The sequence below is a fragment of the Camelus ferus genome, chromosome 8, assembly GCF_009834535.1.
Source record: "Camelus ferus isolate YT-003-E chromosome 8, BCGSAC_Cfer_1.0, whole genome shotgun sequence".
Classification (NCBI taxonomy): domain Eukaryota; kingdom Metazoa; phylum Chordata; class Mammalia; order Artiodactyla; family Camelidae; genus Camelus; species Camelus ferus.
In genome coordinates, this window is record NC_045703.1 from 48,846,385 (window position 1) to 48,870,430 (window position 24,046).

The window sequence follows — 24,046 nt, forward strand, 5'->3', positions numbered from 1 at the left end:
AAGATAAATCAAGACAGGAGCGGTGGAAGGGAACTGGCATGTAACAACCGCCCACTTTGCCCGTGTTCTTCCCTGCCCCGGGGGAGTGGTCAAGAGCACCGACTCTGAAGCCATGTTGTCCAGGGTCATAGCCCCAAACTGCACTTTCTAGCACTGAGACCTTGGTCACGTTAACTGGCTTCTGCACCTCTAGGTCCTCATCTGTATAACAGGGAAAGAAACAGTGCCAATCTCCTAGCGTTGCTCTGAAGATTAAATGACTTAATATGTGTGAAGCACTTAGCACATTGTAAAGCACAATAAACACTGGCTATTGGTACACCAGGCAAGACAAGCTCTTATCTCAGTCAATAAAGGTTGCTGCTTTCCAAATTTAAAAAAAAAAAAAAAAGGAAGAAGAAGAATTTAAACTTTTTTTTTAAAATTTTTCCTTGACTCTACTTTCAATTTTTGTTTCAGTTTAATGTTACAGGGGAAGCCTGGGAGATATTCTGAGGTTTATGCTCTAGAAAAGTGATGCATGATTGAGAGACTTTTACAAAGTAAATATAAATTGGATGGTTCCTCCCTCTGTGGATGTGAAGAAACTCAAAATCAGACAGATTCTTCTGAAATTTCTTTGTGCAAAGATGAATTGTCCAGCGGATCATAAGCCCTGGTAACCTATCAATGAATCTCTTTCTTCATATCACATTATTAGAAGACAGCTTTTTATGTTGTGACTTTTATAGAAATAACTGATGATATTAAATCTCTAAAATCCTTCATCGAAAAAGGAAAAGACTTCATTTATAACGTCCCCCCGTATTTATATTCTGTCTCTGTCTAAACGGTATTAAATCCTAGTCGCAGGGAAACAGTCAGTGCAAATGCAATCTGCAAGTACATGAAGGCACCAGGCTGCTAGACAGGGAGTGCCCCGATTAAATGTTGAATGAGTGAATGAACGAATGAATGAATGAATGAATGAAACAGTTCAACAGTGAAACACTGAGCTGTTGTAGCAGAAAACATATTTCACTTGGGAATAATAAGAAATTATTTTCCAGATGACACTTAACCTAAGAGTTATTATTTCCACCCATAAAGCCTGGAAGTTATGGAAAACCTTTCCCCGCTGCAGCAGCCGTAGTACCATTTCACAGACATTCACAGGCATTTTATAGCAGACATCTGAGCAAAAGTCTCCCCTGGCACCAATTTGCATTGCAAAGAGTTGCCTTTGCAGCATTCTTGGTATTTGCTCACTTCAAGTGGTAGGGCAAACATGGTCTTATTTAACCAGTAATTCTGCTTTTCTGAAATCAAGAAAATTAAGCCCTGACTTTTCTAAGCTAGCGAGTATCTAAAAGCAAAACTCTAGGGCCTGCTCTTAGGTGTGATTTCCTTTCATCTCTAATCTATGCTGTTAGCCTCTGACATGTGGATAAACTGCAAGGGTTCCAGCTTCCCCGTTTTTTACGTCTGAGCCTGATCGTGAAAAGTTCTCTGCTTCTGCTCTTCTGGCTACTGGACAGGTCGATGGTTCAGCTCAACATGTATTTATTTTATTACCCTATGATGGGTCCAGGCTTCCTCAGGCTCTCTACTTTATGCCTTCTCTGAAAAGCACTGCCTTCAGCTCCTTCCTTCTTAAAGACAAAGAGCTTCACCTTGGACTCCGTAGGGTCAAAGTCTTCAATGATCAACCTTCTCTTCCCTGCTGGTGACTCCCCAGAAATACTAGATACCATAAATTGATCCATTTCATTTCAAGACTTGTCTCCTATCCTTACCTTCTTCTGGTCTGAGAGTTGTTCAGCCCTGTCAGTAACTATGATGGTCCTTCTCTAGAGTCTGGGTCCCATTCCTGCTCTTTTCAGTATATCTAGAGGTGCTACTTATCTTGCCCCTATGGATTAAGAGAGGGAAAAAAAATGCTTCAGTTCAGAGTCTTCTTATAAAGAATGTCTGCTCCTTTCTCTGTGGAGTTTTTTATCTCTCCATTTCTTTTTTACAGAACTCCCTTTGCTCTTATCTGCCGCAGAAACGAAAGGCCATCACAGTCTGTCTATAGCTGAAGGAAAACCTGATGACGCTTTTAATATCCATCGATGTAGTGCTGCCACATCCATTATTATGGCTCACACATAAGAGGATGGAACAGTAACTTCTGAAATACATGCTTAGAACCAACCAATAAAAATGGAAGTGCCTACCATATTTGACGTTTTCCAGCCAGATTATAACTATTCACAGTCAGTAATGAAATAGTTTGCCAGTCCATGTTCTGGGTAGGCTTCCTGCTTGTTTTGTGTAGTTTTATGCAAGAATGTAGAACACTTCAAGAGGCAGAGAAATTTTCTAAAAACAGGTGCTAACATCTGCCATAATGTGCATAGAAAGAAACTGAAATCGGATTTTTCTTAGAATTTTAGATCTGGTACCTCAGAGTGTGTCTAAACTAATTTGGAAAGAGACCAGATTCAGCAGTTAAAAAGTTGATGCTCTGTCTCTAAGACCAAACTGATTGCAAATAAATTTTTCACTTCCCTCCTTTTTTCTACTATTTTCTTTCCAACTTTGAGAATTCTTAGGACACCAGTGGCATTGTTGGAAGACTAATCACATGAAAAGTCTGAGAAGGAAAAACAGGCCATTCACTAATAATGACTGACTCTTTAAAAGCTAGATGCTTACTTAAAACATTCGAAGGGAATGCAATGGAGATCTCTTCTACACGCTACTCAAAGTTTAATACTTAACCATATTATGGTCCAGTGCCTTCAGCTCTGTCCTGCCCTGCAGCGTGTACCCAAGCGTCTCACAAGTTAATGGGTCATTCATCGCACTGGATTTTTGTTAGCTCACCCATTTGCCTAGAATTCACGATTTACTGCTAACACGCTCACTCTGCTACAATATTAATTAGTACTGTTAGAACCTGGTGTACTCTGAAAACATCCAGCAATCATAATTCCACATTCAAACCTTTGAATCCAAGGAATATTGATTAAAAAGATAAAAGGTAGAGCAAAGTGGAGCATTGTGGATAGTTCCAGTTAATCAATTTTGACTGTTTCCCACTTACAAAAATGTAAAGATAGTGACTCAAAATAAATTAAAGTATAAATTAAAGAGTAAAAAAGAAATGATCTTTTAAATAAGACTTGTTTAATTCCGGTGGCTTTTCAAAAGTTATCCAATTTAATTCTCCCAACATCCTTGCAAGGAAGGCATTATTATCTTCATTTTATACGTAGTGAAACTGAAGCTCAGTAATGTATATTTAACTTTATTATTCACACGAAAGGAAAAATACTGATTGATGGTTCCAGTAATGGTGCCCTCTACAGAATTCAGGAAGGCAGTATGTGTTAAGTGGGTGTTCTTGGATTTGATTTCTGGTTCTATATATAACTTTTAATGCTTATATAGCCATTTAGTAAATGTAAATTTGGGCAAATAACCTCTCTGAGCCTCAGTTTCATTATCATACAGAAAATACCATACACAGCTGATGGCAGAGATCAGGGTGATCCTATAAACCAAGAAAATGCCAAAAGTTGCCAGTAAATCACCAGAAACAAGACGAGCGGCATGGAACAGGGCCCCCCTCACTCTCAGAAGGAACAAACCCTGCCAACATCTGGATCTTGGATTTCTAGCCTCCAGAACTGTGAGAAAATATTTCTGTTATTTAAACCACTCAGTTTGTGATACTTTGCTATGGCCTCTTTTGCAAACTAAGAGATAGAAAACGCCTCCCACCTGATGATCAGATTACTTGTTAGTGTTTCCATTAGAGGCAAAAATATTAGCAAATAATTATCAATAGGTTTCTGAAAGGCAACTGTGATAGTTATCACTCTTAGGAGATACAACTATCTCTGTAATGAATTAATTCAGAGAAATAGCTGGCTTAGTCCAAATGATTTTTTTGGTGTTTTGAGAAAGAAAAATAATAGCAAAAAAATAAAATGGAAAAAAATCCTCACACATCCTACCCTTAGGCTTTTTCTCCCTACTATTTAGTAGAAAAACATCAATTTATGTCTCTAATTGTGTTCAAGGCAGTTGTGTAACATAGACAATCATGAACCAAAACTGCATTCCACTTACCCCCCAATGTTACATCCTGGCACCCCCAGGCTTCCAGGATAAGGGGGCTTTACATTGTTTCCATCCCTTCCTCTGAGGGGTAGAAGCAGTTCCTCTTCAATTATATGGTCAACATCATATGATGGGGCCCAAAGTCCATGTAGATGTTTCAGAAAGAATCTTGACCCAGTATGCAAATTATCTAATGAAATAAATTGAACCTAACATGACTTGGTCTTTCAAACAAAAATACTCCAGAGTAAGAGCATGAGGGGTTTGTCAGGCATTTGCCAGTTCCTCTCTCTTCCTCTCTGCGTGGCATCTTTGCAACCACATACCCAATGTTTTAGTTGACAAATCCTCTGGACTGATTTTCCTTTCATAATAAGCACACTTTCCAAGACTGAATAAAAGATTTTGTACAACCAGCACTTTATACATATTTTGATCTTTCACATTACACAACCTGTTTTAAAGAGCACATCACATGGGCGATTTTTATGATGCAAAAATAAATTATGTGGCCAATTAAAAACCCCACAAGTACAAAGATGATGTCAGCATAACTAGTGTTCAGTCAATTATGTCACATTTTCAAATATCTGAATATTTGACAACATATTGACTACATAGACATGTATCTTCTCCTAGTTTGACATATCATGGTCATGCTGTATTCCAGAGGAACCCAACATGAATTACTAAATCAAAAACACAGTCCATCCAGTTCAGGGTTTGATCTCAAATGGTGACACTGGGAGAGGCTGCCTAGGAGCCCGGGAACTTCGTTTGAAGTCTAAAGTCACCCCCTCCAACATCACTTCAACCCGAATTGCATTGATGATGTTTCACACTTTATACTTACCTGTGTAATAACAGATCAAGCCTAAAATAGGAGGATATGTAGAGGAAAAAACCAAAGAAATGATCTGGAATTATGCCACAGATTTAGCACGCAGTCCACTGAACAAAGACAAACTTTCCCATGGAGGAACAGGGGCTGTGTGCATACAAATGCAGTTAAATTAAACAGAATTACATTTTGGGGTTTCGGCTGATTATCTCCAAAGCCACAGGATGGCAATAGAGAAATTCCTGTTGTGCAACTGTTGTCCAAATGGTTTCATGGAAAAAAAAAAGGGGGCCCAATGCTTTGGTTCTAGTCCAGCTTGCCTGAGACCTGGGCATCCTTGTGCTTTAAGGAAGCCCGTGTTCATTCTGGCTTCAAACGTACACAGCCGCGGTCTTTCATGATCTGACTCTATCCTTTCAGCCTCCACTCCTCCTACACTGGCAATAACCCCTCCCCTCCTCTGATCTATGGCCTTTTTAAAAATAAATTTTAAAAATATTCATCAGAGATCTACCAGGAGCCAAGAACTGTTCTTTGTCCTGGAGTTACAAGAGAGCTAGAAACAGAAAAAAGATCACTTGTCCATGGGGACACATTCCAATGAAGGAACACTGACACTACACAAACACATGTAGAGGGTATGTGACAGAGATGGCCTTCAGTCCATCAGCATTCCCAGAGTGAAGCTGTCACTGACAGGGGCCCAGACAGGAACTACATTTCCTGGAATATCCTTGGGGGATTTTGAGCAGCAAGGTAACAAGATACTATTTACACTATAAGAGGATCACTCTGGATTTTGAGTTGAAAGTATGCTGTGCAGGGTTGGAGAGAGCAAAAGTGGAAGAGGTTAGGAGGCTGCTGCAGAAATCCAGGTGAGAAACACTGGTGGCTTCCACCAGGGTGGTGGCAGAGGAGGTGACAAGAAATGGTCACATCTTGAATATTTACTGAAGATACAGTTCAGAGGAATTAGCAATGAATTATATGAGGTGTGAGGAAAAGTGAGGAGCAGGTCTGGCGCTACAGAGCAGCAATTCTAAGTTTGAGGTACATCTTGATGATTCCAATGGAAACATGAGGCAGACACTTTTGAGCATAGAATTCAGTAGAGAGATCCAGGCTGGAGAAAAAAACAAACTCATCAGTGTATTGTGGTCTTTAAATCTAAGAGACTTGATAAACTCTTTACTAGATGAGCTCTTTTCTCTTTTACATTCATTTCTTAGATGTGATGTAGATAGAGAAAAGAAAAAGTCCAGGGACTGAGCGCTGAGGTCCTCCATTATTTGGCAATTAGTGAGAAGAAGATGGAGTAAAGAGATTGAAGAGAAGCAGCCAATGAAAAAGAGAAAAACACCAGGAGACTTTGGGTCCCAGATGGAAATAAAGTGTTTCAAGGAGAAGGGATGATGAATTACATCAAATAGTGTGGACAGTTAAGTAAAATGAAGACTAAATCTTCATATGGATTTAGCAATGTGCAGATTTTGATTGGAGATGATAACACCAATTTCAGAGAAGTGATTGGGGGAGATATCTGATTAGTGTAGGGCTGAGAAAGAATGGAAATAAGAGGACTAGAATCAATAAGTAAAGACGAACTTCCTTGTAAAGGGGAGCAGAATAATGGGACAGTCTTCATAGATGTGAGGTCAAGAGAGAGTCAACATTTTTTATGGTGGGAGATATTACAATACGTTTCTTGTTGATGGAGATGATTCAGTAGAGAGGGGGAAATCGGTGGTGGAGTAAAAGAACAAAAGAATTCCCAGAATCGTGTCCTTGAAGGAGGGGAGGAAATATGCACAGTAAAGGAGCTAGCTTTTGACAGGAGTGGAGTTGACGGCTGGTCCTTAACTGTGGGAAGGAAGACAGCATCTATGGACCAGCTAGTGGGCAGATGTGATCTGGGACCACGTGGAAGTCTCTCCTGATTGCTTGAAATGAAACTAAGTTGTCAACTGAGAGTGAGGATGGGGGTATGGCTACTCTAGAAGAAAGCAGAATGTATAAAGTGGTCATTTAGGAGAGTGGGGGAGTGAAAAAACTAGGAAAATGTAGTAGCACAATCTGGCTAGACTGAGCTCCCAGGAGTTCAGTGGTGCCAACAGAGACCAGAGCCCATGGCCCTGAGTTTCTCTCCAGCCAAGAGAAGCTGTTTAACTGTAGGCTGAAGTAGGTAAAGTTAGAGCAAACCAGGGGTGAGGGTCACTGGGTCTCTAAAACAAAGTTAGAGAAGGGCAGGGGCTGAGAGTCTATACCAGGAAATGATGCTGATGGTGGTTCATGGATTTAGTTTGGGCCACGGAGGACAAGGTGTGGGGCACAGAGAAAAGCTGGGGAGGGGTTGATGGATTCCTGGCCCTGGTGTGATCAAAGAATTATCGAAGTCAAGGTCCTAAAGGGAGCAATCTGGAAGCATCTAACCTGGGCTGGAGGCAGTGTGGCTGGCAACGAGACAGCCATCTCCGACTGCCTACCATTCCCTGAAGTTCAGGGCATTTCAAACTACCTTTAAACTTGTTCTTGCTGTTCCTTCTTGTTGGAATAATTTTGAATCTCCTCTTGGGCTCTTACTTATGCTTCAGAACCCAGATCGGATGCTGCCTCCTCATGCAGCTTCACCTGATCCTGCAAGTCAAGATAATTGTCTCACCACTGTGTTCCCATGAAGTGTTTTGCTCCCCTCTCTCAGGAAGCCCATCACAGTGTATCATCATTGTCTGTTTACAAGTCTGACTCCCCATAGTATGTGATCTTGAAGAGTCAGGATAATATTCTACTCACCTCCCCGTTTCCAATTTACAGCTAAGAGGCTGGCTCCTAATAGTCTATAATCACCACCTCTCCGGGGGCGCTGGCACTCCTGTCTTATTCTAATCCATTTTCCAGACTCCAGTCAAAGTGATTTTCTTAAAAGTGTAAATCGGATCATGTTATTCCCCACCTAAAACCCTTAATAGACTTTCCAATTGCTCTAAAGATAAAGACCAAATTCTTTCCATGGCATATACAGCCCTGCCCTGCAGGACTCGGCGTGGACTTACCTCTCCGGTGCCACTGCTGCCCAGTCTCCCTCTGCCCTTGACCCTCTAGTAACCTTGGCCTCTTAGTGCTTCCAAAGTGCCGTGTTTCTCCCAGAAATCCAGCTCTTCTCTTTCCCTCAGTCCGGCGAGCACTATTCCTACCCTTCAGATGTGAGTTCAGATGTCACCTCCTCCGGGATGCCTTCCCTGACCTCACGCCATGTGGGGCTGACTTATCACACACTCTCAGAGCACCCTCACTTTTTCTCATTGCACTTGTAGCGTTTGTAATCACATAGTCACATGCCTGGTTATCTAGATGAAGGCTCGCTCCCACTCGAGCCCGGAAGGCCCCCGAAGATGGAGACCCTCACATGGCTTTGCTTGTTACTGTTCACAGCACCTACCACCGCGTCTGACTCATAAAACTACTTTGTAAATATTTCTTCACTGAGTGAATTTATTAAATTAATAAGTTGATGGATCTAAAGTGTTACTTAATATTCCGTAAAATATAAGCAATTCAGTTCCCTCAAATGCTTATATTCCCTGCACCAAAAGAGAATATACACACACACACACACACACACACACACACAAACACACACACACACACAGAAGCTTAATGAGTTTTCACACATATCTTTAAAATACATAACCAGACATGTCAGGTTGAGGTTTGTAGCTTCAAGCTGCACCTAATCATTAAAATGCAGATAATGTGTATATGCTAAACCAAGGTCTATTCCCTCTTGAACATGAGTTATCAGGAAATCTTGCTGCACTGAATATTTCAGAGTGCACCTCAGGGCTAGAATCAATGCTCATTGGAGTTTCCCTGCATAAAAGGTAGTCAAGATAATGAAAGGCAAGTGTGTGTACTTTCGTATGTGTGGATTCAGTTAAAAGTCAATTCTTAACCCCATTCCATAAAATGGAAAGTGGACTCTAGCTGTCTCCTTGCCATATCTTAATGGAATTTTTCAGACCACAAGCACTAGTGTGGTAAGAAAAAATAGTCTCTTTAGGGAAAATCCCCCTTTTGTTCACTTTTTCTCTTACATACTAGAGAAAAACATATGTAAATGTGCAAAAGAGGCAAAAATAATAGGCTTATATAACTAACTACGTATATTTCTCTTTTTTAAGTTGATTTTCAATTAAGGAAACCAGAGTACAAGAATCCCTTAAACTGCTTTTTATTAAAAGAAGAAAAAAAAAAAAAGAAAAAAGATTTCCTAGGAATGCTTTGGAGCAGTATTTTAGCTTTTATAATAGAAAATTTTAAACAAAAGTAAAGATCATATAATGAACCCCCTTTATCTACCATCAAGCTTCAAAAATTGTCGATATTCTGCAGGTGTTCTTTCCTCCAAAGAAATTTCAGAAGCGTGTAACACACGCCAAAATCAAGGAGCTGTTCAGCAGAGTTTCACCAGACAACCTCCTCACTGATTTTCCTCCCCCCCACCCGTAGCACTTCACCGACCCAGCGAGAGATGACCTGATTTTTGTGACACAGGATGAACTGCACGTACTGCCATCACCATGGCAAATGATAGAGGATTTTTCAGTGCCCTGCTCAAGAGGACACCCTAGTTAGAACAGCTCCAAAAGAATCTCTCTCTTTAGGAACGAGACTCATACCAGAGTGACTCTGACATGAATACACTCAAGATCAATTTCAGAAACTGACGTGTGACTCAGAGATTGACAGAGTCACGCTCGTGACTCATAATCTCCCTTTTTGCACAGGCTGCTTTACAAATCCATGCAAAATGTAGTTCAGTTGCAGCTATTAAAATTTACAATTATACTTCTTTCTTTATGAGGCTGGCTTTGAACCTGCATTGGTAATGTTACTTGTTTTTATGTTCAAAGAGCAGTCTAATTCTTTTTCTATTTTGTCTTGTATTTTAGAAATTACTCTGAACCTGGCTATCATCCTGATTTTCCAATAGCTTTTGGCTAAGCACATGAAAAATTTGGCTTGACTAAAGGAAGACAGAAATGAATGTTTGAATCACCCAGCGTTAAAGTAACCCAGGGAGTAAATAGCGTTTCTGCATTGTTCCCAGGGAAAGGAGAAGTTTTGGGGGCCTTATCTTGAACTTCATCTAGGAACCATGATAAAAATCGGTCTTGCTCTGAACTTGAAGTCCACAGCCACCAATAGCTTTGCACCCTGCATTTGGACTCCTAACAAGTGAGCTCGCTGGCAGGAACAAAGCCTCTCAGCTGCTGAAAGACTGAGGATTGTATCTCAGACCCTACACTCTCCCAGCCTCCAATGCCTCCGTTAGATTAAATACATCTGCAAAGATGACCTGCACTGATTCCACTTAGACATACCGCCATTTGAGACTATGACACCTGCTTTGCTTAAGGTGCTCATGTCCTTATCTACTAGAAAGTGTGGATCTGATATCCACTCTTTTGAGTTCCTGTCCAAATTTTCTTCTTTGTTAAATCCTTACCACACCCAGAGCTGAGACTGTCACCCCTGGAAGTCTCCCTGGGCTTTGAAGACAGGGCCGATTTCATCAGCACCTTAGTCTGAGATAACAGGAGGCTCAGAAAGTCCTCAGTCCTACTAAGGGCCCTTCTAACCTCTGCTTGTTTAGTCATTCAGTCAATGGTAATACGTTCAAGGCACTACATGTTAGCGTTCTCCACCTGACTTCCCATCAGTAACAAGTCCTCTTTCCCATGGACCTTTTCTTGACACGTAGCTCCAACATTCTTCTTGTAATCTTCTGAGTGACGCCCGGGCAGTGCCACTTTGTCTAGAAGATAACATTTCAAATAGATGGCTGTTTCTATTCCAGACATTTCTAACTCATCAAGTATAAAGCTGAATAAATGACACCTGAGGTGGCAGATGTCCCCTCCAAGCATCCCCCAGGAACATCATAAACACCTTCCTGCTCTGAAATCTCTCCTCTGAGACATTCAAATATCTGCTGAGTCCTAGTGAACTCGGGCCTGTTCTTCATTTCCCTGAACCTCAGGAAGCAGACACACGTTTTCCAAAACCCACGGAACGGACATGGTGTGATGCATGAACCAGCCGGTACAGAATGCCCCGTGCATTTCAGAGATGTGGTGAGGCTGCCTTCCTGACAATGACCACGGTCCTAGTGGGACTGGAGCACTGACAAAAAAAATCAAGGGCGATTCTGAGGAGCATCATTCTTCATCCTCTTCTCAGGATTGTAAGGGGCACACTAACCCCACTAAACTCTGCATCTGGAAAGTGAGCCGTAAACCAGTCACTAAAGCCCCTCCCCTTTCAGGCTGTGACCCTCCCCATAGCAGCAATTGTCCCCCAACCTCCCTGTGGTCCCTGTCGAGGCAGGGAACCAGGCAACAAGGCAGGTGGCTGGTTTTCCAGAGCTCCTGAGCATGGCCTGAAGCAATCTCTGTCACCTTAAGAGCCCTCTCTAGTTCACACACTTAGAAAAACATTGCCAAGTACATACAGATTTCTTGGATCATTTTCAATTACTAAGGGAAGGTACCAATTGTTAAAGAAAACTAAAAAATGCCCACAATGACTGTGAAATCTTTTCATTCCCCACTCTTTAGGTAATTTGTTCTGATTGCAACTCTTTCAAAAGATAAGATTACACACCGGGGAAGCAAAAAGATGAAAAAGGGAAATCTGTTCCCTGCTGGGGCCCTCTCAGAACTCAGCTCATGTTTGGAAGCAATGGCAATTTTTTTTCAGCCCTAATGAAACCTCGTTAACTGTGAACACGGGGCCTGCACCTATCTAGTGAGAGGACTTGCTGGGTCACTGGGAGGTCGTTAGGGGGTCGTTGGTACATTCAGAGATCACTGCCATTCTTGTCTTTTTTCCTTAAATATTTACTAAAAACTGTCTTCATTAAGATACAGAAAGAAGACGGAAGAACAAAATTGAAGTCCATCCTCTTTTTCAGATAGAAATCCATATCACTGACATTTATAAGATTTAGACTAAAACATCTGAGTTTTCAAATCTTTTCTTTTTCCCTTATTTTGCCAATTCTCTTTCACAGTCAGCAACTCTCTTGTCCTACTGGGATAATGTTTTGACAATGGTATGTAGGCTAAGGGTATGCTATTTTGTTCACAAGAGATAAATTGTTGTTACAGTTACTGTGGGAAGCAGCAGACCAATGACCTTGAGGACTCGCCAGGAAAAGTAGTGAGCCCTTCTGTGTGTTCAAATGATATGGGCTCCACTCAGGGTAAACATGAGGAGGGACACGGAGCTGGGTACTTCCTCTGTTTCGAGGAGGGGATGGACAAAGTTATAGCATTTGATCCATCACTGGATTCTTGCCTTGGAGTCTAATTCCCACCTAACTGAATACATCTAGAGCAAACACAGAACAAAGCACTGCTTTATAGAACCCTGTTCCAAGAGTAGGCAAGAAAAGCAGCTCAGAAGCAATAGCTAGGTGTTCTATGTCACTGAGTTTATTTAGGGATCCAATAAGGTCTAAGAGAGCTTGAAAACCCATGTGTGATATCAAACAGCCTGCATTAGAGAAGGCAATGCAGAGCTGACCTGGAGCACAAGTACATAGTTCCAGAGCTACGGCCCTTAGAAAGGAGCGATGATGGGAAAGATTAAGATTCCACTCCCTCCCCCCATCTCCCCAAGACGCTTCTGCTTACATATTAGATACAGAAAGCAAAGGATAGAAACTTACACCTTCTAAGATTCTCTCTAGCTTCACAATTCTTTGAGTACAGAAATAAGCCTTAACATGAGAAATGTGCTTTAGGTCCAGGAAGGATATCCATGGACACAGGTGTGCCACTGTTTATTTGATTCTTGCCCCATATCTTTTACAGAGTTTAAGTATCTAAGCGAGATTTAGTTAAATAAAAATTGATATGTTTGTACAGAGTATGTTTACATAAAAGGCATTGCTGAGGTTTAAATTTAAAAAATAAAAAACTTTAGGTGGAAGGTAACAGCTCAGTGGTAGAGCATTTGCTTAGCATGTACCAGGTCCTTGGTTCAATCTCCAGTATCTCCATTAAAAGAAGAAAGAAAGGAAGAAAGGAAGAAAGGAAGAAAGAAAGAAAGAAAGGAAGAAAGAAAGAAAGAAATGAAGTAAATAATCTCATTTAAAAAATTAAAATTAAAATTTTTTTAATTAAAAAAAAATTTTTAATAAAATCTTTAGAAAGTAATAGGAGAGATTTCAGAAATCACCAGCCCAGGATTTTTTTATTTTACAAATGAGAGATCCCAGCAAGACTCAGAGGTCTGTTCCTTCCAGGCCTGGCTCTCCTGAGAGGAGACTGGAAGCAGATCCCAGGCCTTGAAGCCAGCACTCTTGCCTGTGTGGTGTGTGGCCACCCGGGTGACAAGTCCCATCTGCCTAACGAGGAAACAGCGTCATCTAGTGGCAATTTATCCGTTTTCTAAGTGAGCTGTGCTCCAGCTCAATGCAAGGGAATGAAAAACAGCTCCCTTTCCCATCTCTGATGTCCCTGATTGCCCAAGACAATATTTCTGAATCGTTTTCCCTTCTTTAAATTTTCCAAGACCCAAATATCTCCCATGGCGGTACCCTTCCATAACCCCTTTGCCCACTGGCATCTTTCAGTCTCTTCTCGAGCCAAACTTTCAACACAGCCATCAGGAATCATCCTCCTCAAGGACCATAACCATCAGGCTGCTGTCCTTTGAGTGTTTCTTGATCTGAGTTTCCAGCAAAATAACATTTTTAACCACGATTTCAGGCCTTTTGCCAATCGATGTGTTGAATCAAAGAAGTGTTGTCCTTTCTTACAAAGATCCGGATTATGCTTTTCATTCAGCTATGCTGATATTATACTTGCATTTCCCCTCCTACCAACAAATTAGAACACTTTTGTTGTCTGACATAATTCTGGGTGTTGCCCAGGACAGTTCTGTGAACAAATATGCAGGTTAATGTCAGACAAGTATATTTATTTATTCATATTTCATGTTCTCAACTATTACCAATCTCTTACTATGTTCCCCTTCCCTCAAGACCCTAATTTTGGAGATAGAACACAAAATACATCAACAAATAAGTTTCTTATATGATGAATGTTCTGTTTTAAAGTAAGTTCAAAGGGAAAGGAAAAAGAATCATTCTGCTGTGGTTAGAAGAAGCTGCACAATAGTGAAATCACTGGACTTGAGTTTTGAAGGTAGTCAGGCCTTTGTTTTGTGAAGAAAGAAAGATGGGAACAGCATGCAACATGGGGGAACAGTAAGAACAAGATCCAGAATCAAGAAAGTACGTGTGATAAAGGATCAGCAAATAGTCGACTGTATTCACAAAATAAGGGGCCCAAGAAGACAAATGGGAATTGATGCACAAGGCAGTATAGTATTAGAATACAAAGATGTTTTAATGCCATCCTGGAGAACTTGGACTTTACATGCAATAAGATACCATCATAGCAAGGGGGACAGCAAAAGACTGTGTTTCGAGGTCTCCAGGAAGTAAAAGTACTTTATTCAGTCTAGCCATTTTCTAGCTATTTTCTTCACTAAAAAAAAAAAGAAAAAAAGCCCCCTCATTGAACAGCTGGTGGAACTGAGGCCCCACACATGAATTATTTGCCAGTGTTGGGGCAAGATCTCAGAACTGTTGGCTCCCAATCCATTTCTTTGTAAGAAAGACAGCTAAGAGCATGAAATATTTATTAGAAGGATAAAATAATTTTAAATTAGAAACTTCCTGGGTTTTCTTCCAATTTTGTTCCTGTATAAATCTTCTAAAAGTACATTTAAATATTCATAATCGTCCTTTTTAATCATCTCATTCTCATTCAACATGAGCCCGCTTTATAAATGAGAAAATAATTTGATAGGCATTCTATTTAAAAGCACTCATAAAAGAAATAAAAACTTTTCAGACTAAAAGACGTGATAAAAGAGAATAAGGCAAATGTAAACCACTGTGGGCTGAAGAGTAAGGGAGCAAGAAAGGTCACCTTAAGCATCAGAAAAGCAGAGTTGTGTGTAGAGAAGTCTGTTTCCATTGGCTTTGTGAAGGCAACAGTCCCATCGATGTCAGAGGAAAAGGTAATACACTAGTAGGTATCATCAAAAGACAGCCTTGGCGAACAACTCTAACTTGGTAAGCTAGAGGCCAATGTTTCTTTTTAAGAACTTTCTGTTTCTGAACTTGGCCCAGTGTTACCTATTTCTACTTTGGTTACAACAAGGAAAGAATCTTGCTTCAAGAGACCACCCCGCCACTCCTGCTATTATTTCTAACTATGTTCATTCAAGCATCAGGTCTTACAAAGCTCTTCTCCATTTCCCACGCCTTGGCAAAGATAATATAAGATATGTGTCTCAGCTGGTATTTCTCTCCAAATGAGTGGCAGACGTACTTTGGCCAGTGCTGTTTTCACAATATTTTATGTCGAGGTCAACATTCCATCCATCAAGTGAATGCTCAGTGGGACAATGGGATAGAGAACAAAATGGACAGCCAGGCTGCTAAAGCTGCCAGACCACAAAGAGTCACTGGACTCACAGCTTCTCCTTGGTCCAGCCCGACAGTCAGCTCATAGATTCAAGTGTGTCACTTCTAAATTTCCCAGAAGAGTGGTAGCCAGGTGGACCACAGGGAGGTGGGAATGACCCAGGGCCAGGCTGCCTCCTCAGCTTCCCACTCTCTCGAGCAAGCAGCCCTGGCACTCTGCTCTTCTCGGAGCTGCCTCTGAAGCCTGGAGCTCTCAGAAGCTGGATTAGGTAGCTGTCAGCCTGGGGCCATGTTGGCTCCCGTCTGTCAGTTGTGAACAGAGCCTTAAGCCTAAGGAAGTCTCAGCTGGAGAATCTCTTCTCCATACCTGGCCTTCCAAGAGAGGGTGTCTGCTTTGTGGTTATCACTGCCTAATAAATGAGAAGTGAAAACTCTCAGCATTCATAAAAGAAAGTGGGACTGAGTAGACTGAGACTGTCTGTTGAGAGCCCTGGTTCCAGATGCCAGCACACTATAAGGCAGAGATGCCAGACCTCCAGGGCGACAGTGCCAAAGTTGGTGCCATAGCTAAGTAGAATAGTTCACCTTCATTGGGGCTCCCTTTTGTGAGATGCATGTGTGGGGAATGATTTCAACTGAACAACTGTTAAAAAAAAAATCAAAACATCAATGGCCATCTACCATGAGCACTGCACTCCACAATCACCCTGGCCCTGCTCTTGTGGAACCTACAGGTGACAAAGAGCAAAGAGAGCTAGTCTGCTCTTGGGTGTGAATCAGTAAGGGCCTCCCAGAAGAACTGATATTTAAACAGAGAATAAGAGAAAGGGGTAGAGGAAAGCAGCATCCTTATGGCATAGAAACAAAGGGAAAAGTTCCAGAAACTATTGGATGTCTTTGATTGACCCAGGCAGGACAGCTGTTCTGGAACAGCTGACATTTTGTCTTTCTATTATTATATGACTTGCTTAACTTTACAAAATGTGGCCCCCAAACTCTACTGAAGCCTGACTAGCACACTTCTCAGGGGCAGTCTAGAAAGGGTATTATAGTATCTCAGCTATCTGTAAATTCTGGCCTACCATCTGATTTTATAAATAAGTTTTATGGGAACACAGCCACCCCATCCATTCACATATTTGTTACGTTGCTTTTGCTCTACATCAGAATTGAGTAGTTGCAAGAGAGAAAATATGGCTCACAAAGCCTAAAATATTTACTTAGTAACCTGGTTTTTTATACAAAAAGTTTGCCAATGCCTGCCATGGCTGATAGACACCATGTGAACCAAGTCTGTGAAATATTAGTCAGGGGTCCCCAAGTAGACTGGGTGGTCACATGCCAAACATGAAACTTGAGACAGCGTAGGACAAGCAACTTCACAGAGTCTCACGTTGGCTCTAAGTGATGGGGGGCCAGATGAACCCCATCTATGAGCTGGCATCCACATATCTGTGGAACCCATCAGTTTCAGACTCAGAAGAGTATATTCCACTTTGCAGAAAAACAGGCCAAGCACCAGTGTGATTTCACAATAGCACTCTGGACAATGGATTGATTTTTCTTCCTTTATAACGGGAAATGCTTTCCTGTGTGGGCCCAGCTTGACAGGAATCCCTAGCACCATGGCTTCAGAGAGGGTGGAAGCTGACTGGAGCAAGAAGGACCAACGATGACAAAAGGTGAGGCTGTGATTCTCCATAAGATGGCTGGGTCATCAGAGGGGCAGAGAGAAGCACGGGCAGTTCACGATAAAACTCTGTGACACAGTCTTCCCACAGACAACTGGTTTCCTCCAGCAGGAGGTGATGGGGTCCTTGCCAACCAGGAGGTAGAAAGCAATCTGATGGATCAGACCTTGGTTGATGACACCACCCAAGTCTCACACTTCAGTGCAATGGGACACACTTCTTTCTGAGGCTAAGAGCTGGGGTATGATTAGGGCAAGAGCCAGCAGAGTGAGGGAACTTCCAAGGGCTAAGCAATGAAAAATGGACCCCTTGCCCAGCTGAGGCTAGCCACCCAGCATGATGACGGACCCCTACTGTGGGTGTGAAAAGGCCATGGACATTTATAGCCAGCAAGAAAATACCCCTTTTTGAGAAGAAGGAGCAGGGAATCACCATGTTTGTAGAGGGTGCAAAAGAGGGGTCAGGTGGGCTTTGACTCACAGAACGTGAGCTTTGGAAAGGCTGGGAAGTTCTGGGTGTTGGGCCACTCTCTCCAAACTTTCAGGAGGTCTTCCCAGGGCTTTACCTGTGGTCCCAGCTCGCATCCTATTCTTGCTTCCAGGCTCCATGCCACAGTAGTGCATCCACTCCCCCGCGATAGAGCCTGTGGGTGCTTCTTGTTGGCTGTCTCTTGCTAGGTTGAGCCATGGCATTGTGTGGTCCTAGGGAACACTTGTCTGCCCTATAACGAAAGGCGCTGGTAAGTCCCGAAAACATGAGTTCCATCCTCATCTCCTGCTGCCAGTGGCTGCTATTGACACAGGAGGCTGGGTACCATGCCCCCTGTGTTCCCTTGAGTGCTTAGCAGTATGAGGAATCAGCTGGTATTGAAGGTGGACCCCCAGCAAGGAATGCCACAGCAGCCCAAGGACAACACTCCAGCCACAGGCAGTAAGTTAGGACAAATTCACACAACTGACAATTCAGGGATTGAATGTCCTCCTAGACACAATGAGAGTCTGGGTTGCCAGACACAGGCCAGATAGGGCCAGCAGTGATGTAGTACTGGCCCCCCAAATCATGGAGCTGAGAATGACCCAGGGCTAAACTGAACACCCAGCAGGCAGTCAACGTGAAAGAGCAACTGAAATAGACAAGGAAGGAGCATGACCCTCAAATATCCAAGGCAAGAGGTTAGAAAGCAGAGGGGCTGGATGCTGCTGGAGGAAGAGCTCAGAGAGAGCCCCAGGGCTGCTGGTGCACACCTGTGGCCTTCTCTGTAGGTGAGCAGGCAGGCAAACCAGATGAGTCATGGTCTGCTAATCTACCTGACATCTTGGGTGTTAGTGTGAGTAATAAAACTATAGTTTCTAGGTGGGTATGTTACACAATGTTGGACAGAGTTCTGGGCTGTGGCCTGGGCTACCTGAGACATTTCCCTCCTTACCAGGGACTGTATGTGTCTCATTGAACAATTCTGAACCTAATCTTCATGGTCTCTGATCTAGACATTTGGCCTCATGGGGAAGCTTCCTGGAAGATGCAGTCAAGAATATCTGAAGGTCACCTGCAGTGAGCTGCTTGGAGAAGTGCTTTCTATTATTGAACAGTCATATTTTCACAACTGCATCCAAGGTTCAGATTTTGTTGATGAAAAATTCCACACATGTTTAGTATAAAAGGCTTTGCAAAAGGAGTCAGAACACCTGATTCAGGCTCCAACTTCCAATCTATGGTTATTTCCAGAGCTAACACCCTACAATTATTCATAAATCAAACAGTATATCATGATGTAGCATGCTGGCAAAAGACAGGCCCATATGGGCTTGTACAATCCCCCTAAAATCAATTATTAATGGAGTCTTTGGCTTGAGGATGCTGTATGTACAAGGATTAGTCTGGTACCCACAATGTAATCCTCTGTTCCCATGTACAAATCAAGGCTATTTTGATCAGGAAAGTCTCGTTAAACACGACTGAAAGAGTGGACAAATGGTGCAGCGTTAATAACCTACTACCCACGCTATTGTTTTTCTCTCGATCCAAACTGTCCCTTTCTCCCTTGTGCTATGTCATGCTTGTGGTCCATGCTTGCACTAAACATTCTCTAATTCACTTAGCTCTAAATCAGGCATTATTTATTTATTTAGGTTGTAATTCAGGGAGAGTCATTTCACACTGATTTCCCGAACTGGCCCCAGCTTTGTTATTAGAATAATAATGAGAGTTTAGCCAGCGTGAGTAAATTGGAAAACTTGATATTTTAGGTGAGACTCAGAAATGTTAACTAAATTGTTTATGGGCTCAGTGTGAAGGCAATTAGTTGAGTAACAGTATCACGCATTTTGGCATTTCTTTCATCAGAAAAAAATCACTATCCGCTAATGGTACAAAAAGTTCTCTAGTTAGACGTTCTGTATTCAGTCACAGGCAGCTTAGGGTTAACTTGGACCAGCCTTCCCTGTAGACTCTCATTCATCAAGACTCCACAATATGAATGTATAGTTACTTGAATTTGGTTAAGATGCTGTTAATTTGGTACTGTCAGTCCTCTATATCTACAGATGCGGGACCTGCAGATACAGAGAACCAACTGTACTGTGACATTTTAGACAGGGATTTGCGCATCCACAGATTTTGGTATCCCTTGGATGTCCTGGAACCAGTCCCCTGAGGATGCTGAGGCATGACTGGTGCAATCAAGTTCCCAGGTGATGGCAATACTAGCTAATAGTATTAGAGAGGCTTCTTGTGCCAGGATTGTCTAACGCCTTGAAATAACCTTGGTTAATCCTTACAACAACCCTATAGATGCATTCTACTACACTCCACACATGTGAAAACTGAGAAGTTAAGTGTATTGTCTCATAAGTAGTAAATCCAGCCAGCCTAGTTTTAGAACCCCAGAATTACTCCAAGTGCTTCCCTCACACACATTTCCACTTTGTTTTTTGTAGAGAGCCTGTTACAGGTGGATTTTAGCATAATTAGAGACATAGAGAATTTATTCATGTTTACCACCAGAATCAGAGGACCTTGATGTTGGAAGGCTCCTCAGAGACCGTCCAGTCCAATCCCTATCACGTCTTCCCAACAGAAGAACCCAAGCCCTCTCTGCTCACCCACTTTAGAAAGCCTGGCCCGATAGAAGGCTTCCTTTCCTTAAGGTGAAATCTACTTTTCCATAATTCCACCTGCTGGCCAGAACTCTGCTCTGTGAAGCCATGATGAAGACCTTCTCCTGGTAGCCTGCAAACAGACACCTGGAAGAGCAATTATGCACCATCCTAAATCTCATCCTTCTGGGCTCCTAGCCCATCACTCAAGTACCACTATCCCAATTCTCCTGTCACTCTTCACTGAGCTAAGTTTCGGGCAAATTCCATCTGAAATGTAGGGCCTGGAAACAAAGACAGTTGTCAGAAAGCCTGAATATGTCTCAATGATTGCCCCAGTGACTATAAGACACTTTTCTAGGTGCGCCCCTAGGGGAGACCACCCCTAGGGGGTCTAGCAGCCACGCGGCTCACTCACCTTGGACTTGTGGTCCACCACTAGCCCAGAAGGGCCTTTTTTCCCTATTAAACTCATCAAATTGAATCTTCCCCATTGTATATTTTTAAAGGCAGAATTTAATATTTATCACTAATGAATGTATGTGTCCTCCAGTCCACAGAGTGGCAAAGACAGAGGTCAAAAAGAGATAGAGATGACTCTGCATTCATTTCCTGGCCTCCCCTCCGAATCTTTTCTATGGACAATAAAGAAATTCAATAAGCCTGTGTGCCACAGATATAATGAGTTATTTTAGAAGGGAAAAGCCACAGATATAATGAGTTATTTTAGAAGCGAAAAGAAAAAATAAATAGTATTCGTAGAAAGCTAAGCTGGACCCTAAAATATAAAAAAGCCAAACCAAAGGGAAAGCTCCAACAGCTTTAGAGCCTGGGGCTACTTCCCTATGCCACTTTCCTGCTTCCCTTGTGGGAAAGCAATCAATCAGATGCTGTAATTTCAAACATTTGTTGAAACAACAATCAAGCCAAACGTCACTGAGGCTGTTTGGGGCATACAGGTCACTGTTTTATCACAACATGACACCATTTCCCTGAACAACAGGTTGAACCTGAAACTCACTAATTGACTCTGCCAATCTCAGCCAAAAATTCCAACTGAAAAACAAGGCAGAAAGTTAGGCTGACAGAGAATAAAGGATGCCTTCATGGCATTCACAACACCAATGAATTTACAACACCAAAGGAAGAAAACAGTTATTCATATTTTCAGACAATTGTTCTTTATGTTGCATAAACTTTGTTTAAATAATTCATAACTACAGAATCAAGATCCCACACACAAGCTACAATAGATTTTATCTGTGCATACCAAAGGGGGTTAAAATATTTGAAGTCATGTATTCAGAGATATTTTTCTTTTTCCTTCCAAATCTGTTCATATTCTGTGTCACAGAACAGATTCCAAGTTTAAAAATCAGCAAATTAAAAAAATGGAACATAGGTTTTAAATAATACAAATAAACCGTCTAACCCTGAGAACACCTCCTCTCCTCTTCCCCTCCCCCCCTTTGTTTTTTTTTTTGTTTTTTTTTTTTTTTTGCTGCAAGATGGAACTGGCTTGTTGCAAAGCGGAGAGCTAACATTAGATTATGCTGTTAGTGGGTTTTATTCAGTGTTTTGAAGTTCAGTGAGACAATATGAAATGTGAAAAGAACATTATAGAAAAGCTTTTACTACTGTGTTGATTGAGTTAAGACCTTAGATGTCCATAACACCTGCTCTCCCCAAGTGAAAGGGAAACTGAGTCAAATACAGTAACATTTTGCAAGGACATTTAAGAGGTTTGCGGAAGAATTATAATGAGAATCTGTTATTTTCTGACACCTCACCATCTTTCCTCAAACATTTTGAATAAGGACTTCGGAAAGCTTAACATTCCCTCGCCATAATAATAAAAGGAACGAGATTACCGCTGCTGTTGAGCTAATAATCAGAAAGGAGTTGTGGGGCAGGAAGGAGGCAGCTTTTCCCGGGTGTCCCACAGTGATATTGACTACGACATCAATCTCCTTGGCAAAGATGGACAACCTCTGTTTTCTGTTTCCCCGAGGCACAAAGGCAGCCCTATCTATGCCATTCCATTGGTCACAGGAATAAAAGAAAGAAAAATGAGGTTAGTACTTAACACACATGATTTATTGTAATCAATTTTAATGCAGTACCCATAAATGTAGGGAGGGAAAAAAAAGGAAAACTGTTTTGCTGTTATCTAGAGAATTTAATGATCATTACATTGGGGAAAAGGCATACTGAAAATTCACAGTATTCAACAAAAGGGTTAGAAGCAAAAGACTTTTTCCAAGAATAGTCTGTCCAAGGGCAATAAATAGATCAATCAGAAAAAGAGCAATGTGCATATATCTGTTCCTTCTATTTAAGGTTATCCAACTTTCTGTCCTCTCTTGTTCTAGCCTTCTTTCCTCAACTTCTATACCTTCTAATTCCACAGGGTCGTGATTTTCGTCTTAGATACATTTTGAGTCTCTGAACACTATCCTAAAGATGCAAATCAGAAGCAGATGACCAGCTCAGTTAGTGAGAGAGGTCTTCTTTTTTTTTTTTTTTTTAATGAATTTGTAAACCCCAAAGTGGTAAAAATATGTATACTGTTCATCTCATATTTACCAAATATCTCTCCCTAAGATTAGGGACTGTGAGAAGTTTGGTTTGCTGTCCACATGAGTTAGGAACCCAGGAAGGAATGCCATTGGGGGAGGTTTCTGGCAGGGAATTTTGAGTACAAAACACAAAAACACCCAAAGGGAGCTGGAAAATATTTGGAAAACTCAAAAACAACAGCTTGTGTTAATTCTCAGCTGATTTGTGGCTGGCGTTCACTTTTCACCTTGTTGGGACGGGTGGCCAAAAAGCAGCCTGGGCCCCGTGGCTCTGCTTTGGCTGCAGACGCTTAATTCCATCGTTAAGAAAAACAGGCATCATTGTGTGATGTCTGTTTACTAGGAAACAGAATATGTGGCGATTAAAACAATCTTATCTGCAATTAAAAACAATCAGGCACAATGCAGTGGATTTGTGAATCTGGGCACTCCCCACCTCTCCCCTGACATGATCTCCATTTTCCAAACAAGAAACAAAAACAAAACAGGACAAAGAAGCTCCTTAGAACACGGAACTGCAGCCAAGCACTTAAATTTAAGAAAACATACTGCGTGAGTTACTGATATTTCACTAGTGATTTCAGAGCTGGTGAAGCTCCAGAGCTCTTTCTAAAATGCCCCACGTAAGGCCAGTGTTAGAACAAGTGAGAGTGGAGGTGCCGTGGTGAATGCAGCGGAGACGTGGCCGGCAGCACAGCCTGCCGGGGCCTTTCCCGGTCCCCGGGGAAGCCTTGGGGCATAAGACTCTGAAGACCCTGAGTCAAAGGGACACACACTGGGAGAGACTGACTCCATCAAAAGGATTGTTGCAACATATCTCTGCCACCGAAGTATTTAAATATGTAAAAGGCAACATATGCAAAAAAAATTAAAGTTTTTAATCTTATGAATTTATTCAATGAGGGGTCCTTAAAAAGAAAATTCTTTAGCCTACTGTTATATCTGGATCATTATTTTTCCTAAAGAGATAGAACCGTGTACCCTAAGCTCAGTTAATGGCACTAACCTTCACTCCTCTTTTTCCACATCTCTCTTCAGAGCTGGCCTTGCATTTATTCAGTTATCAAGTTCTGTTCATTCTACTCTTGAGTGCCCATCAGATCCATCCTTTCTTCATTCTCTCAGAAGCTGTCTTAACTCAGACCCTTATCAATTCTCCCCCTGTGTCCTAAGGTGATCATTGTAAAAGCCAACAATATTGATGACTTCACTCACCTGCTCAAACTCCTCCAGTGGTACTC

General features: G+C 41.8%; 1 long non-coding RNA gene across 1 annotated transcript in view; it reads right to left on the minus strand.

The window, feature by feature from the left end:
- The window catches only part of LOC106730096, a 92,013-nt gene that overhangs the window by 37,107 nt on the left and 30,860 nt on the right, over nt 1-24,046 (minus strand). The window contains exon 6 of the long non-coding RNA XR_004322009.1: nt 17,697-17,852. This is a non-coding gene — a long non-coding RNA (uncharacterized LOC106730096). The remainder of the gene's footprint in view (nt 1-17,696; nt 17,853-24,046) is intronic.